Raw genomic sequence first — 16,063 nt, 5'->3', positions numbered from 1 at the left:
CAGCATAGCTTTCATGGAAGCTGAAGAGAAGAATACTGGCTAGGCTATGCAGAGACCTGTAGATCCCAGTGGAGGGTTCTGTGTCTAAGCCAAAACAATGGGAACCCATTTGTGAGGCTACTGAAGCTAGATTCACATTTTGAATTCCTTATTTCAGTTGAATGAGTCTAATTTAGAGACAACGTGTGTAGTAATTGCTGAAGTCACTGGTGAGGTGATGAGAGGAAACGGGAAGAGAAGCTGCCAAGAGTCATCATTCAGGATGCACAGTAGCCTGTCACTGCTGTCTCTGGTCACTACAGACAGTCAGTGTGACCATGTCATCCAGCTGCCTGCTTATTTATTTATTTATTTATTTACTTATTTATTTATAGACAGGGTTTCTCTATGTAGCCCTGGCTATCCTGGCTATCCTGGAGGTTTTTGTTTTTTTTCAGTCGAGGCTGACCTTGTGCTAGAGATCTATTTGCCTTTGCCTCCCTAGTGCTGGAATCAAAGGCATGCACCACCACTGACTAGCTGATTTTTTCTTTTTAAAAGTTGATTTGTGGCTCCTGTGTAAACACTGGATCCCTCCCGAGACATTCTAGAGGGTCCACTGAACCCAGAGCGGTAGGTAAGAACACTACACACTGCCCTATGCCCGTAGCTGGGTGCAGGGATCACTCAGATTCCAGCAGACACCCAAACCCTGCCCCTGCGGAATACCACTCCCTTTCCGCCCCTCTCCCAGATCTGAGGCCTGGCGCAGACTCCCTCCTGGACTGCTCCTGTGTGGACAGCGGATCCTGAGACATCCTAGAGGGTCCACTGAACCCAGAGCAGCAGAGGAACCACTGAACCCAGAGCAGCAGAAGTACCACTGAACCCAGAGTGGCAGAGGAACAAATGAACTCAGAGAGACAGACAACATATCCCAAGACATCCTAGAGGAGCCACTGTACTCAGAGCAGTGGACATCTTATCCTGAGGCATCCTAGAGGAGACACTACACTCAGAACAGCGGATACCTAGCTGGTCTGCTACCTTAGAGACACCATATCCTGAGACATCCTAGAGGTACCATTGTACTCAGTGCAGCTGGAGCTCAGGATTAAAAGATCACAGAGACATCTGGACCCTGAAGATATCAGACACAAGCAAGATAACTGGAGAGGTAGGCTCCACCCAGAGAGAGTGAGTACAGGTAGCACTAGAGTTAACCAGATGGCTAAAGGCAAGCGCAAGAATGTAAGCAACAGAATCCAAAGTTACATGGCATCATCAGAACCCAGTTACCCCATTATAGCAAGCCGTGAATACCCCATCACACTGGAAAAGCAGGATTCAGAATTAAAATCACTTCTCATAATGATGATAGAGGACTTTAAGAAGGACATAAATAACACTCTCAAAGAATTTAAGGAGAAAACAGGTAGACAGGTAGAAGCCCTTAAAGAAGAAACACAAAAATCCTTTAAAGAATTGCAAGAAAACACAAACAAACAGGTGAAGGGATTACACAAAACTATCCAAGATCTAAAAATAAAAGTAGAAACAATAAAGAAATCACAAAGGGAGACTACCCTGGAGATAGAAAACCTAGAAAAAAGATCAGGAGTCATAGACACAAGTATCACCATCAGAATACAAGAGATGGAAGAGAGAATCTTATGTGCAGAAGACACCATGGAAAACATTGACACAACAGTCAAAGAAAATACAAAATACAAAAAGCTACTAACCCAAAACATTCAGGAAATACAAGACACAATGAGAAGGCCAAACCTAAGGATAACAGGTATAGATGAGGGTGAAGACTCATAACTTAAAGGACCAGTAAATATCTTCAACAAAATTATAGAGGAAAACTTTCCTAACCTACAGAAAAAGATGTCCATAAATGTACAAGTAGCCTCCAGAACTCCAAATAGTTTAGACCAGAAAAGAAATACCTCCTGCCACATAATAGTCAAAACTTCAAATGTACAAAACAAAGAAAAAATACTAAAAGCAGTAAGGGAAAAAGGCAAAGTAACATATAAAGGCAGACCTATAAGCATTACACCAGACTTCTCACAAGAGACTATAAAAGCCAGAAGATCCTGGACTGATATTATACAGACCCTAAGAGAACACAAATGCCAGCCCAGACTACTATACCCAGCAAAACTCTCAATCAATATTGATGGAGAAACCAAGATATTCCATGACAAAACCAAATTTACACAATATCTTACCATAAATCCAGCACTTCAAAGGATAATTGGTGGAAAACTCCAACACAAGGAAGGAAACTAAAACCTAGAAAAAGCAAGAAAGTAATGTTCCAACAAACCCAAAAGAAGATAGCTACACAAACATAACTCTACCACCAATAACAAAAATAACAGGAAGCAACATTCATTTTTTGTTAATATCTCTTAATATCAATGGTCTCAATTCTTCAATAAAAAGACATAGACTATCAGACTGGATACATAAAAATGACCCAGCATTTTGCTGCATACAGGAAACGCACCTCTGTGAAAAAGACACACTACCTCAGAGGAAAAGGATGGAAAAAAATCTTCCAAGCAAATGGTCCCAAGAAACAAGCTGAAGTAGTGATTCTAATATCAAATAAAATCGATTTTCAACCAAAAGTAATCAAAAAAGATAAGGAAGGACAGTTCATATTTATCAAAGGAAAACTGTACCAATAGGAACTCTCAATTCTGAACATCTATGCCCCAAATGCAAGGGCACCCACATGCATAAAAGAAACTTTAATAAAGCTTGAAGCATACATTGCATCTCACACAATAATAGTGGGAGATTTCAACACCCCACTCTCAGCAATGGACAGATCATGGAAACAAAAACTAAATCGAGACACAATGAAACTAACAGAAGTTATGAACCAATTGGACTTAACTGATATCTATAGAACATTTCATCCTAAAACAAAAGAATACACCTTTTCCTCAGCGCCTCATGATACTTTCTCCAAAATAGACCATATAATTTGTCACAAAACAGGCCTTAACAGATACAAAAATATTGAAAAAATCCCCAGTAACCTATCAGACCACCATGGACTAAGACTCATCTATAATATGGACAAAAACAACGGAAAGCCCACATACACTTGGAAACTGAACAATGCTCTACTCAATGATGACTTAGTCATGAAAGAAATAAAGAAAGAAATTAAAGACTTTTTAGAATTTAATGAAAATGAGGACACATCATATAAGAACTTGTGGGACTCCATGATAGCAGCACTAAGAGGAAAACTCATAGCTCTGAGTGCCCACAAAAAGAAACTGGAAAGAGCATACACTAACAACTTGACAGCACACCTGAAAGCGTTAGAACAAAAAGAAGCTAATATGCCCAAAAGGAGTAGAAGGCAGGAAATAATCAAACTCAGGGCTGAAATCAACCAAGTTGAAACAAAAAGAACTATACAAAATATCAACAAAACCAGGAGCTGGTTCTTTGAGAAAATCAACAAGATAGACAAACCCTTAGCCAGACTAACCAAAGGGCACAGAGACAGTACTCAAATTAATAAAATCAGAACTGAAAAGAGAGACATAACAACAGAAACAGAGGAAATTAAAAAAATCGTCAGATCCTACTACAAAGGCCTATACTCAACAAAATTGGAAAATCTGGATGAAATGGACAATTTTCTAGACAGATACCAAGTATCAAAATTAAAACAGGAGCAGATAAACCATCTAAACAGTCGCATAACCCCTAAAGAAATAGAAACAGTCATTAAAAGTCTCCCCACCAAAAAAAGTCCGGGACCAGATGGTTTTAGTGCAGAATTCTATCAGACCTACAAGGAAGACCTAATACCATTTCTCTTCAAACTATTCCACAAAATAGAAACAGAAGGAACAATACCCAATTTGTTCTATGAAGCTACAATTACACTCATACCCAACCCTCACAAAGACCCAACCAAAAAAAAAAAAAAAAAAAAACCCAACTACAGACCAATCTCTCTTATCAACATTGATGCAAAAATACTCAATAAAATTCTCACAAACCGAATCCAAGAACACATCAAAACAATCATTCATCATGATCAAGTAGGCTTTATCCCAGGAATGCAGGGATGGTTCAATATTTGGAAATACATCAATATAATCCACTACATAAATAAACTCAAAGAAATAAACCACATGGTCATCTCACTAGATGCTGAGAAAGCATTTGACAAAATTCAACATCCCTTCATGTTAAAAGGCTTGGAAAGATCAGGAATTCAAGGCCCATACCTAAACATAGTAAAAGCAATATACAGCAAGCCAGCAGCCAACGTCAAACTAAATGGAGAGAAACTTGAAGCAATCCCACTAAGATCAGGGACAAGACAAGGCTGCCCACTCTCACCCTACCTATTCAATATAGTACTGGAAGTCCTAGCCAGAGCAATTAGACAAGAAAAGGAAGTCAAAGGGATATAAATAGGAAAGGAAGAAGTCAAAGTTTCACTATTTGCAGATGATATGATAGTATACTTAAGTGACCCTAAAACTTCCACCAGAGAACTCCTAAACCTGATAAACAACTTTAGCAAAGTGGCTGGATATAAAATCAACTCAAACAAATCAGTAGCCTTCCTCTACTCAAAGGATAAACAGGCTGAGAACGAAATTAGGGAAATGATACCCTTCACAATAGTTACAAACAATATAAAATACCTTGGAGTGAATGTAACCAAGCAAGTAAAAGATCTGTATGACAAGAACTTCAAGTCTCTGAAGAAAGAAATCAAAGAAGATTTCAGAAGATGGAAAGATCTGCCATGCTCCTGGATTGGCAGGATTAATTTAGTAAAAATGGCCATCTTGCCAAAAGCAATCTACAGATTCAACACAATCCCCATCAAAATTCCAAATCAATTCTTCATAGAGATAGAAAGAGCAATTTGCAAATTCATTTGGAAGAACAAAAAACCCAGGATAGTGAGAACTATTCTCAACAATAAAAGAACTTCTGGGGGAAATCACCGTCCCTGACCTCAAACTGTACTATAGGGCAATAGTAATAAAAACTGCATGATATTGATACAGAGACAGGCAGGAAGATCAATTGAACAGAATTGAATTTCCAGAAATGAACCCACACACTTACAATCACTTGATCTTTGACAAAGGAGCTAAAACCATCCGGTAGAAAAAGGACAGCATTTTCAGCAAATGATGCTGGTTCAACTGGAGGTCAACATGTAAAAGGATGCGAATCAATCAATTCTTATCTCCTTGTACAAAGCTCAAGTCCTAGTGGATAAAGGACCTTCACATAAAACCAGATACACCAAAACCAATAGAAGAGAAGGTGGGGAAGACCCTTGAATACCGAGGCACAGGGGATAAGTTCCTGACCAGAACACCAATGGCTTATGCTCTAAGATCAAGAATTGACAAATGGGACCTCATCCAATTGCAAAGCTTCTGTAAGGCAAAGGACATTGTCAATAGGACAAAATGGCAACCAATAGATTGGGAAAAGATCTTAACCAATCCTACATCTGATAGAGGGCTAATATACAAGATATACAAAAAACTCAAGAAATTAGACTCCAGAGAACCAAATAACCCTATTAAAAATGGGGTACAGAGCTAAACAAAGAATTCTCAACTGAGGAAACTCGAATGGCTGAGAAGCACCTTAAGAAATGCTCAACATCCTTAGTCATCAGGGAAATGCAAATCAAAACAACCCTGAGATACCACCTCACACCAGTCAGAATGACTAAGATAAAAAACTCAGGTGATAGTAGATGCTGGCCAGGATGCAGAGAAAGAGGAACACTCCTCCATTGTTGGTGGGATTGCAAGATGGTACAATCACTCTGGAAATCAGTCTGGTGGTTCCTCAGAAAACTGGATATAGCACTACCTGAGGATCCAGCTATACTACTCCTGTGCATATACCCAGAAGATGCTCCAACATATAACAAAGACATATGCTCCACTATGTTCATAGGAGCCTTATTTATAATAGCCAGAAGCTGGAAAGAACCCAGATGTCCCTCAACAGAGGAATGGACACAAAAATTCTGTTACATTTACACAATGGAGTATTACTCAGCTATTAAAAATAATGAATTCGAGAAATTCTTAGGTAAATGGATGAAACTAGAAATTATCATCCTGAGTGAGTTAACCCAATCACAAAAGAACACACATTGTATTTACTCACTGATAAGTGGATGTTAGCCCAAAAGGTTGGAATAGAGAAGAATCAACTCACAGACCACCTGAAGCTCATGAAGGAGGAAGACCAAGTGAGGATGCCTCAGTCTTAGAAGGAGTAACAAAAATACTCAAGGCAGCAAATATGGAAACAAAACTTGGGACAGAAACTGAAGGAGGGGCCATTTGAAGACAATTCCACCTATTTATCCATCCCATGTAGAGTCACCTAAGCTAGACACTGATGTGGATGGCTGGAAGTACATGCTGACAAGAACTTGATATAGCTGTCTCCTTAGAGGTCTGCCAGAGTCTGACACATTCAGAGGACAATGCTCACAGCTAACCACTGACCTGATCAAACGTTTCCCAATGGAGAAGTCAGAGAGAAGACTGAAGGAGCAGAAAGGGTTTGCAACCCCATGAGGAGAGCAACAATATCAACCAACCATAGCTCCCCGGGGTCTAAACCACCAGCCTGAAAGCACATAGGGAGGAACCCATGACTCCAGCTGTATATGTAGGGGAGGATGGCCTTGTTGGGCATAAGTGGGAGAGGAGATGCTTGGTCCCATGAAGGACGAACACTGGGGGGGGGGGATGGGAGGATGGGGAGGTGGGAGTCGGGGGTATGTGGGGGCACAGCCTCATAGAAGCATGAGGAAGGGGGATGGGATAGGAGGTTTCTGGGTGGTGGTGGGAAGTGGGGTAAGTGGATAAAATCTGAAATGTAAATATAATACCCAATTAAAAAAATGTTGACTTGTGGGCTCTCTTTCCCTTCCCTGTTCCAGAGATCACCACATCTTCTTGTGCAGTGCCAGCCTCATTCTGTGGACAAAATGGTGAAGGTCAACGTGAAGGAATTTGGCCGTATTTCGCGCCTGGTTACCAGGGCTACCTTCAGCTTTCCATCTGGCAAAGTGGAGATTATTGCCATCAATGACACTTTCATTTACCTCAGCTACCTGGTCTACATGTTCCAGTAGACTCCACTCATGGCAAATTCAACGGCACAGTCAAGGCTGAGAATGGGAAGCTTGTCGTCAATGGGAAGCTCAGCACCATCCTCCAGGAAGGAGATCCTGCTAACATCAAATGGGGTGATGCTGGTGCTGAGTATGTCGTGGAGTCTACTGGCGTCTTCATCACCATGGAGAAGGCCAGGGCCCACTAGAAGGGTGGGGCCAAAAGGGTCATCATCTCTGCCTCTTCTGCTGATGCCCCATGTTTGTGATGGATATGAACCATGAGAAATATGACAACTTGCTCAAGATTGTCAGCAATGCATCCTGAACCACCAACTTCTTAGCCCCCCTGGCCAAGGTCATTTATGACAATTTTGGCATTGTGGAAGGGCTCATGACCATGGTTCATGCCATCACTGCCACTCAGAAGACTATGGATAGCCCCTTTAGAAAGCTGTGGCATAATGGCTGTGGGGCTGCCTGGAACATATCTCTGCATCCATTGGTGCTACCGAGGTTGTGAGCAAGGTCATCCCAGAGCTGAACGGGAAGCTCACTGGCATGGCCTTCTGTGTTCCTACCCCCAATGTATCTGTTGTGGATCTGACATGCTGCCAGAAGAAACCTGCCAAGTATGATGACATCAAGAAAGTGGTGAAGCAGGCATCTGAGGGCCCACTGAAGGGCATCCTGGGCTACACTGAGGACCAGATTGTCTCCTGCGACTTCAACAACTTCCACTCTTCCACCTTTGATGCTGGGGCTGGCATTGCTCTCAATGGCACCTTTATAAGCCTCATTTCCTGGTATGACAATGAATACTGCTACAGCAACAGGGTTGTGGGCCTCATGGCCTCCAAGGAGTAAGAAACCCTGGACTACCCACCTCAGCAAGGACACTGAGAGCAAGAGAGAGGCCCTCGGTTGCTGAGGAGTCCCTGTCCCCAACACTGAGCATCTCCCTCCCAATTTCCACCCCAGACCCCCATAATAACTGGCGGGGCCTAGGGAGCCCTCCAAAGTCTCTTAAATACCATCAATAAATGTTCACTGCACCCCTCAAAAGTTGATTTTGTGTGTGTGTGTGTGTGTGTTTGTGTGTGAGTACGCACCAGTGCATGTGTGAGCCCACATGCTGATGCCTGAAGTCAGCTTTGAGTGTCCATTTTGATTGTTATCTAGTTCACACTTTACTTTTTGAGGCAGGGTCTCTCACGGACCCTGGGACTCAAAAGATACCCGACGAAAGCTCTGGAATTATAGGCTCATACTTCTGTGCCAGGCTATTTAACGTTGGTAGTGGTGGACCAAACTTGGGTCTCCCTGTCTATATGGGACGTACTTCATTGATTAAAGCCCCGTGCCTGCTTCTTTTTATGGACTCCCTTTTTTCTCTTGTCCCTCTATCTTTTCACTAATATCTGTATTGGTTTTCACACAACTCTGGAAAGGAGAAGGAGAATTTGTTTAGCTCTACTAATTATAATTGCCCACACTGGCCTGTTTCACTGCCAGCCCATCTTCTATGTAGCCAGGAGAGACACTGGGCCAATTTAGCTGCTCAGATTGCAGCCCTAGAGTTATGGCAGGTGTGGTGGTACCAATAGACCAAGCACTGCAATTGCATAGGCATGAGGACATAGTTTTTGGTTCTTTGGTTTGTTTGTTTGTTTCGTTTTGGCCAGCTTGGTTTGCATAGTGGGACCCTGCTTCGAAAACCTAAAAAGGAAACACACATAGAGTTGGTTTCTTTTACAAGTCATTTTGGATAAGATTTTAGGATCTGGAATTTTAGCAAACAATTCAGGCCACTCTGACATGTAGCATCAAGAACTGCTAGTAATGGTCGTAATAGGCATGGAGGCGGAAGCAGCTGGGTTCTCATGCCAATGTGGCTGCACGCTCTTTGTATTTTCTGAGGTAAGACAGTCTGATTTCTCATCTGTAAAACAACACTTTTTTTTTCCTTATGGAGTTACTGCTGAAACTGAATGGGTTCATGTCAGGGAAGCACTTAACACAATCTGATATGGGAAGGCAAATCAATGAATATTAATTCCTGAGAGGGTGATGTCAGAGATGACTTTATCATTAGAGTCCTGGCAAGATGCAGGCTCTGACTGAGATGGTGCCAGAGACGCTCATCAAAGGATGCTCAGTGGGAAGAGATGGGGCATGGAATAGGAAGAAGTTACTGACACTGTCTGTTCTGATGGGTTCCAATATTGTGGGGCCTGGGGAGAGCTGAGTTTTTGGAGCAGAGACCACTTAACAGTCTTCTGTTGGAAGGAGGCAGCTACTGCTGTAATGGCATCCTTCAGGAAGTGGCACTTGATGGGACTGGAATGAAATTTCCCATACTCTGATCTGAACCTGTGCCTCCCATTACCTAAGCCCATCAATAAACTAGTAGCAAAGAAGTCTTGCAGAAGTAACCTCAGGGTGGTTGCCAAGGCATAGACAAGGGTGGGGAATGGATAAGAGAGAAAGATAAACTAGGGCATCAAATAGTAAGATACAGGAGGAGATGTGATGGAAGTAAAGTGACAGGAATCTGCATCAATACATGTGGTGGACTTATTGGGTCTGAAATGCAGCTGGCATTCTCCGAAAAACATGTTTCCAAAGACAGGTACTCCTGGACCATTTTTCCCACTCCAGAGTTTCATAATATTCTGGAACATTTAGATTGTTTATACTAGACAGTCTTAAGCCATCTGGGTAAAATATTTTTTTTTTAAAAAAAACTTCCCCAGTCAATTGGGCCTCAAGGCAATCTGAAGACAGTATGTTTAGTGTATTGGGTGGATGTCAAATTAGGGACAGGACTGTGTAGGCAGCCTTTTTGTTTTGTCTATGTGTGTGTGTGTGTGTGTGTGTGTGTGTGTGTGTGTGTGTGTGTGTGTGTGTGTGTAGGGGGTGACAGATGGCTCTGTGGGTTTACCTGACAAGAACACAGAACCACCTGAATGAGGGTGGCAGCTGTGGCAGTCTTATATACCATCTGCAGGCTGGATAGGCATGGAGATTACGGGGGGTTGGGATTTTATAAGCTAAGGGAGGATGCCATTATAGAGAAGAGTGAGTTTCTTTGTAAAATTAGGTTGCTCTCATAATCAAGTTCTTTTCCTTCATGCTATTGAGCAAAAAATGAAAAAGCAGGTTTTTGGAGAGTCCGAGGACTGCTTGTTGGGGGTTGGTGAACCCTCCTTGTTCACGTGGGGTTAAGGTCATTCAGGGATCCAGAGGCAGCAGCTTCCTGTGTAGTTTGAGGCTGCGTAGAACTAGAATTTTGCATTTTTCACATGTGCTCATTTTCTGGCTACAAGGACTCCTAGGTTCTTGAAGTGACCACTAGCTATTTAAGAGTCACTGTTGAGGGTCACTGTGCTCTCTGTAAAGATACACACCAGCTTCAGCCCAAGAGACACAAGTAGACAACACTTCCTCCTCAGTTAGGTTGCTCGTCACAGCTCCAGGCTTTCGATAACACCCTTGTGCTAACAGTTTGCGGTGCTCTTCTTTGTTCTCCACTAAGACCATCTGAAAGATCTGTCATCATTTACGAACAAGGACTTTCTAACGTAGAAGGATCACATTTCTAACCTAAAATTTTATTTCCTCCTCACTGGATGAGACTAAAATCAAACCCGAGGCTCTGGAGTTTCAGACTTGATGGGTTTTTTATTGCATTACATTGCCTCTTCCTGATGATTTGCTCAAGATAATAGCTCTATAAATCTAATGAAAAAATCCGACCAAAATTTTCTAACTTATGCTAGCCTCCTCCTACATATCCTGAAACACATCTTATTTCTATTTAGTACCTTGGGTGACCTGCTTTATAATTACTTGTGACTTTCTTCCTGCTCTTACTAGGCATGGGGCATTAATAATGATAATGATAGATGACATTAATGCAAAGCATCTTAAATGCTGCATGTTACCCTGTACACATATCACCGATCCCCTCCGGGTTTCATGGTGCTTGCCACACAGATCTCTTATATAGTTAGAGACCCAGGTTTGTCTAAGAACATACAGATAATAAAACCTGAGTTTCAAGTATGGAGCTTTTGGACTGTCTGACTCAAGCTAGTAACCTCTGTCTTCTCATATGGGACCATAAATTAACTACTTTGTCTCCTACACAGGGCTTAGCATCCTGCTTATGAAACTAGACACTTTGGAATACAGTGTGACGCCCACGGGTTAGATGCTTGCAGTTCCCAGCGTTCTTTTCTTTTATATATCCACGCTCCTGTCTACAGAAAATTGGGTTGTTTCTGGTTTGAGATCCCTATACCCAGCCACTATGAGCATTTTTCTACAGTGACATTTGAATGGAACACGGTCGTGGAGCTATAATGTCTAGTGATCTCAGAAACTACCAGATTGTTTTGCAGAGAGGTGTTTCTGTATCATACTCTCACCCTGAGATCTGCTTCTCAATCAGCACCCGCCATTGCCTTCCCTTAGAGCTTAAGTCATTCGACATCAGCATGGGTTTTATTTGTATTTCTTTGATGACCACTGATATCAAGGGCTTCGTATATGCTTATTAGCTGTTTTGTTATCTTGGGACTGGTATTCAGCAGTATAAAAGAACAAATTGCTAATATCCACATCAGCATGAGCAAACTGCAAAACCATTAGGTTGAATAAAAAATTCAAATACATTAAAAAATAGTCACGCAGTATGACTCCATGTATTTTCCAACAGCTCACAAAACAAGCAAAACTAATCTGTGGTAATACTAGTTAAAATAGTGAAAGTCTCTGGAGTGGACTGTGGCTTAATAGTGTAAGGAGACTCTTTAGGATAAAGACAGTGTTTTAAATCTTGAGGGAAGAGGTCTTATGAGTATAATCCACATGTAAATTAATTTTATTAAAAACTGTACTAGTGAATTTTTAAAAAAGTATTATTATTAGTAGTAAGTACACTGTAGCTGTCTTCAGACACCCCATAAGAGAACATTAGATCTCATGCTAATGGTTGTGAGCCAGCATGTGGTTGCTGGGATTTGAACTCATGACCTCCGGAAGAGCAGTCAGTGCTCTTAACCACTGAGCCATCTCACCAGCACCCTACCAGTGAATTTTTTAATTAAAGGTTTCTGATTCTTCTCTCCCAGCAAACAGCACTTTTGTTCTCAACTCCCGAGCTCTCTCGCACTTTCTTCCTGTGAATGCCCTGGTTCTGTCTTTGAACATTGTTCCTCCCTCCATGAGGTGAGAATACCCCTTAGAATCAAGAACTTACTTCTCTAGTAAATAAGTTCTCAGTTCTATTAGTGAAGATTTCTTTTCTTTCCAGTGGGAATTTGAGGGGATAATTTAATTTATTGAATTCTTCAATTTTGTTCTCATAAATCCTGTTAAATAAACTACAAAGTTGGGCTTGGGGCATTTAAATAATGTATATTGATTCTTTCCCAGAACTTAATCTAATGCTGTGATTCTGCAATTAGCTCATTTCTTTTTGTCCCACAGAAGGAAGCCAGAAGTGCATAGTATTTCCTGCAGGGACAGCATCTTCTGCAGTCAGGCAAGTTTCATTCCAATGGTGCAGGGTGTTATGTAACAACTGACACGGACACTTCCTGCTGCTCCCTCTCCGCTTGTTACAGTTTACCAAGGGATGAAGTTGGTAATCATAACTTGCTATAACAAAAACTTGTTCTGAGAAGAATTTTATACCCATCCTGCAGCCTATTATTTATCAATGTTTTATATATATTATATATACGATACTTATACATATCATATATATCATCATATACATAGATATGTATGATGTTAATACAGTGCAAGTAGGGTGAGATTTTTGTTTGTTTAGTTTGTTTTGAGTATAGTAATGAACATTAATTGGGAGTTTCTGTCTCACCTTAGATCATTTAATTCCCAAATAAAATACGCAAAACCTTTATATTTATAATTAGCCTTTAAGCAGTAGAGCTGGGCAGATATCAACCCTCTATGCCATTTTGTTTATTTTTCTGTCAATAACCCTGAGATATCACTTGTCATGTTCTGCCTGGGCCACTCCTATTTCAAGTGGCTGGTCCTCATGGCCATGATCCCGTGATCTACCTAGCCCATGGCATCTTCTCCCCTCTCCTCTATCTCCCCATTCTCCTCGCAGACCCCAAGCCCAGGAAAGGAAGCCCTGCTTACCTCTCTTCTGCCTAGATACAGGCTGTAGGAATCCTTATTGATCAATCAGGGATAACTTGGGGGCAAGTTTACACAGCATCTCTTGGTGTACATTAGGATCTCCTCACTGTGGGGTAACCAGATCTTGGGGGCCAGTGCTTAGCCATATAATATATAACAACAGACCAAACCTCAACATTTGGGTTTTGGTTTTATATTTTGTTTAAACTTGAAAAACTGAAGAGGTGGTTCAGTAGTGCACTTGCTCCACAAATATGAGGGCCCGGATCCCCAGAATACCACAAAATCTCATGTGGGAGCATGTGTCTGTCATCACAGTACTCCTATGGTTAGATGGGAGAAGACTCCCAGATTCTTGTAAGCTAGCTATCCTGGTGTACATCGAAGCGAGTACTAAGTGATCCTATCTCAAAGAAGGCAGAAGCTGAGGATCAATATCTAAAGTTATCCTCTGTTCTCCACTTGTGTGCCCACATTCACATACTCACACACATATGTACACACAATAAACACATACTCACACAAAACTATGCTATAATACACACTATTTATTTAAAATATACCCATGTTAAAATATATGCATGGCTTAGTGCACTAAAGACCTTCATATTGTTGTGTTATCTTCACCAGCCATCTCCAGAGGCCTTTTTATTTTGGAAGCAGCAATTCCATATTTGCTTAACCCTGTTCATCTTCCACAGCTCCTGAAACCATCATATTCCACCTTCTGTTTCCATGGATGTGTCTGCTATAGACATCTCTCACAAGTGAGATCATACAGTATTGACGTTCTAGAACTGGCATTGTTCAGTTAGTAAAATGTTCTCAGGGCTCATTTATGCTGCTCTGTGTATGCATCTTTCCTTCTTAGGGCTGAATTCCAACCTGAACTATGTATAAATCTGTGCTGACATTTTCTTTAGCCACTTATCCATCCATGGACAGCTGGGATGCTTTTCCCATTCGCCGGTTATATGACTCTTCTGTGAATACGAGAGTGCAAGTACTGTTCAAGTACCTGCTTCCAATTTGGGGTGTGTGCAAGTGGCTATAAGTAAAAATTGCTGGAATGTGAAATAATGCTATTCTAAATTATATTTTTAGGAAATGTCAGTTTTTATTTGTTTATTTTTTCATAGTGGTTGTATCATTTTTATAACTTTTTATTGGTTCTTTGTGAATTTCACATCATGCATCCCAATCCCACTCGTCTCTCCCTTCCCTCAAACCAACTCTCAACACTTGCAACCTTCTGCCTCAACAGAGGTGAGAAGAAATCTCACTATGGATGCTATAATGTGTCTCACTGTGTCCCAGAGTGTACCCTTTTATCCACACTTCTTTGCTTGCAAATGTTCATTGCAACAAGTCATATGAGGTCTCTGGCTTCTGCTACTCTATCAGTACTAAAAGACATGTCCTTTGTCATGGAGATCCTGTAGTTTTCAATCCATAGGACCAGTCCCTTCAGGTACTCCAGCAGTTCATTAGTGGGGTAGATGCTGGGGTGGGCCTGAGAGGTATCTGAGCTCAACATCTTATAGGGTCTCCCACTCTCATGCCCTCTGGGCTGGCTCACCAGCATTCCCCATAACCAGGGCCAGCTCTACTCTGGTGCCCAGGAGAGATGCAGAGGCCACTCTCCCAAGTGTTGAAGCTGGTGAGGACATAGTTCTCTTTCTTTTGTGACTCCTGGGGCAATCTCTTACCTGCCATAAATGGTGAGAAATGAGGAAGGGGAGGAAGGCATCTCTCCCTCACCACACCACTGCCCAGCACACAAAAGGCAGGGATGGCACTCTCAACACTCATACCCTTGATGTCTGATAACTTGCAAGCCTCACATTCAGAGTTAGCTTTACTGTGCTGGCCAGTGATGTGCAGGGCCTGCTTTCCTTAGTGCTACAGCAAGTGAGGGTCAGTGTCAGGGACAGCTTTCTTGCTCTAATGACCTTGGGACCAACTCTCCTGCCTGCTGTTGGTGAGATGGGGTAAGCAGGGAGGGGGTATCTCTCTCTCATTCATGCCATTGTGTGGGAGATGAGTAGCACGGCCAGCTCTCCCATGCTGTATCCCTTGGACCCACTGTCTGAAGCACTGCAGCTGGCTATTTCAGACTCACTTTTTTCAGGGAATGTTGGGTTACTTAATCATTCAGATGTTCACAGGTGAGAACACTGGGCATAGATGTAGCCTTTTGCCTCTCTGCCACCTATTAACAAACATGTGACACAGCAGCCATACCTACAGTGCCTCTAGGGGGAGGGGTTATACCACTTAACTCCTAACAAAAATGTGTGAGGATTCTGAGTTCTCCAAATCCTGGCTATTTTAAAATGTTTTCTTCTGTTTTTTGATAGTAGCCATCCTAATGAGGCAGTAATTCATTGGTTATGTTTTATGCTTCTTTCACAACTGAAAAATTGATCCACCTCTTTTTTTCCCCTGTATTGGCTACCTTGTATCTTTGTAGAAATATTTATGTAAATCATTTGCCCATTTAGAAGGTGGTTGGTTGCTTTCTTTATTTTATTTTATATTTTATTTACATTTCAGATGCCATCCCCTTTCCCCATTTCCCCTCCCTAGAAAACCCCTATCCCATGCCCCCTTTTCCTTTTTGCTTTATACATTTTTTTAAAAATGTTAATCAAAGGCTTTATAAGTTTGGTAATGCTCAATCAGAAGTGTAACCCAGTACCCAACCTAGATATATCAACTATCTTTGACTGGTGG

At 41.6% G+C, this 16,063-nt stretch overlaps 1 non-coding gene across 1 annotated transcript; it reads right to left on the bottom strand.

Moving 5' to 3' along the window:
• Positions 1-15,460: 15,460 nt before the first annotated feature.
• On the bottom strand, positions 15,461-15,593 carry LOC117706412 (small nucleolar RNA SNORA17). The gene has a single exon (XR_004606520.1). It is a non-coding gene; the product is annotated as a small nucleolar RNA SNORA17 (small nucleolar RNA).
• Between the last annotated feature and the right edge of the window lie 470 nt (positions 15,594-16,063).

This window comes from Arvicanthis niloticus, chromosome 3 (assembly GCF_011762505.2).
Source record: "Arvicanthis niloticus isolate mArvNil1 chromosome 3, mArvNil1.pat.X, whole genome shotgun sequence".
Classification (NCBI taxonomy): Eukaryota; Metazoa; Chordata; class Mammalia; order Rodentia; family Muridae; genus Arvicanthis; species Arvicanthis niloticus.
The sequence above is the reverse complement of the archived record's forward strand: the minus strand, read 5'-3'. Positions and strand labels throughout refer to the sequence as shown.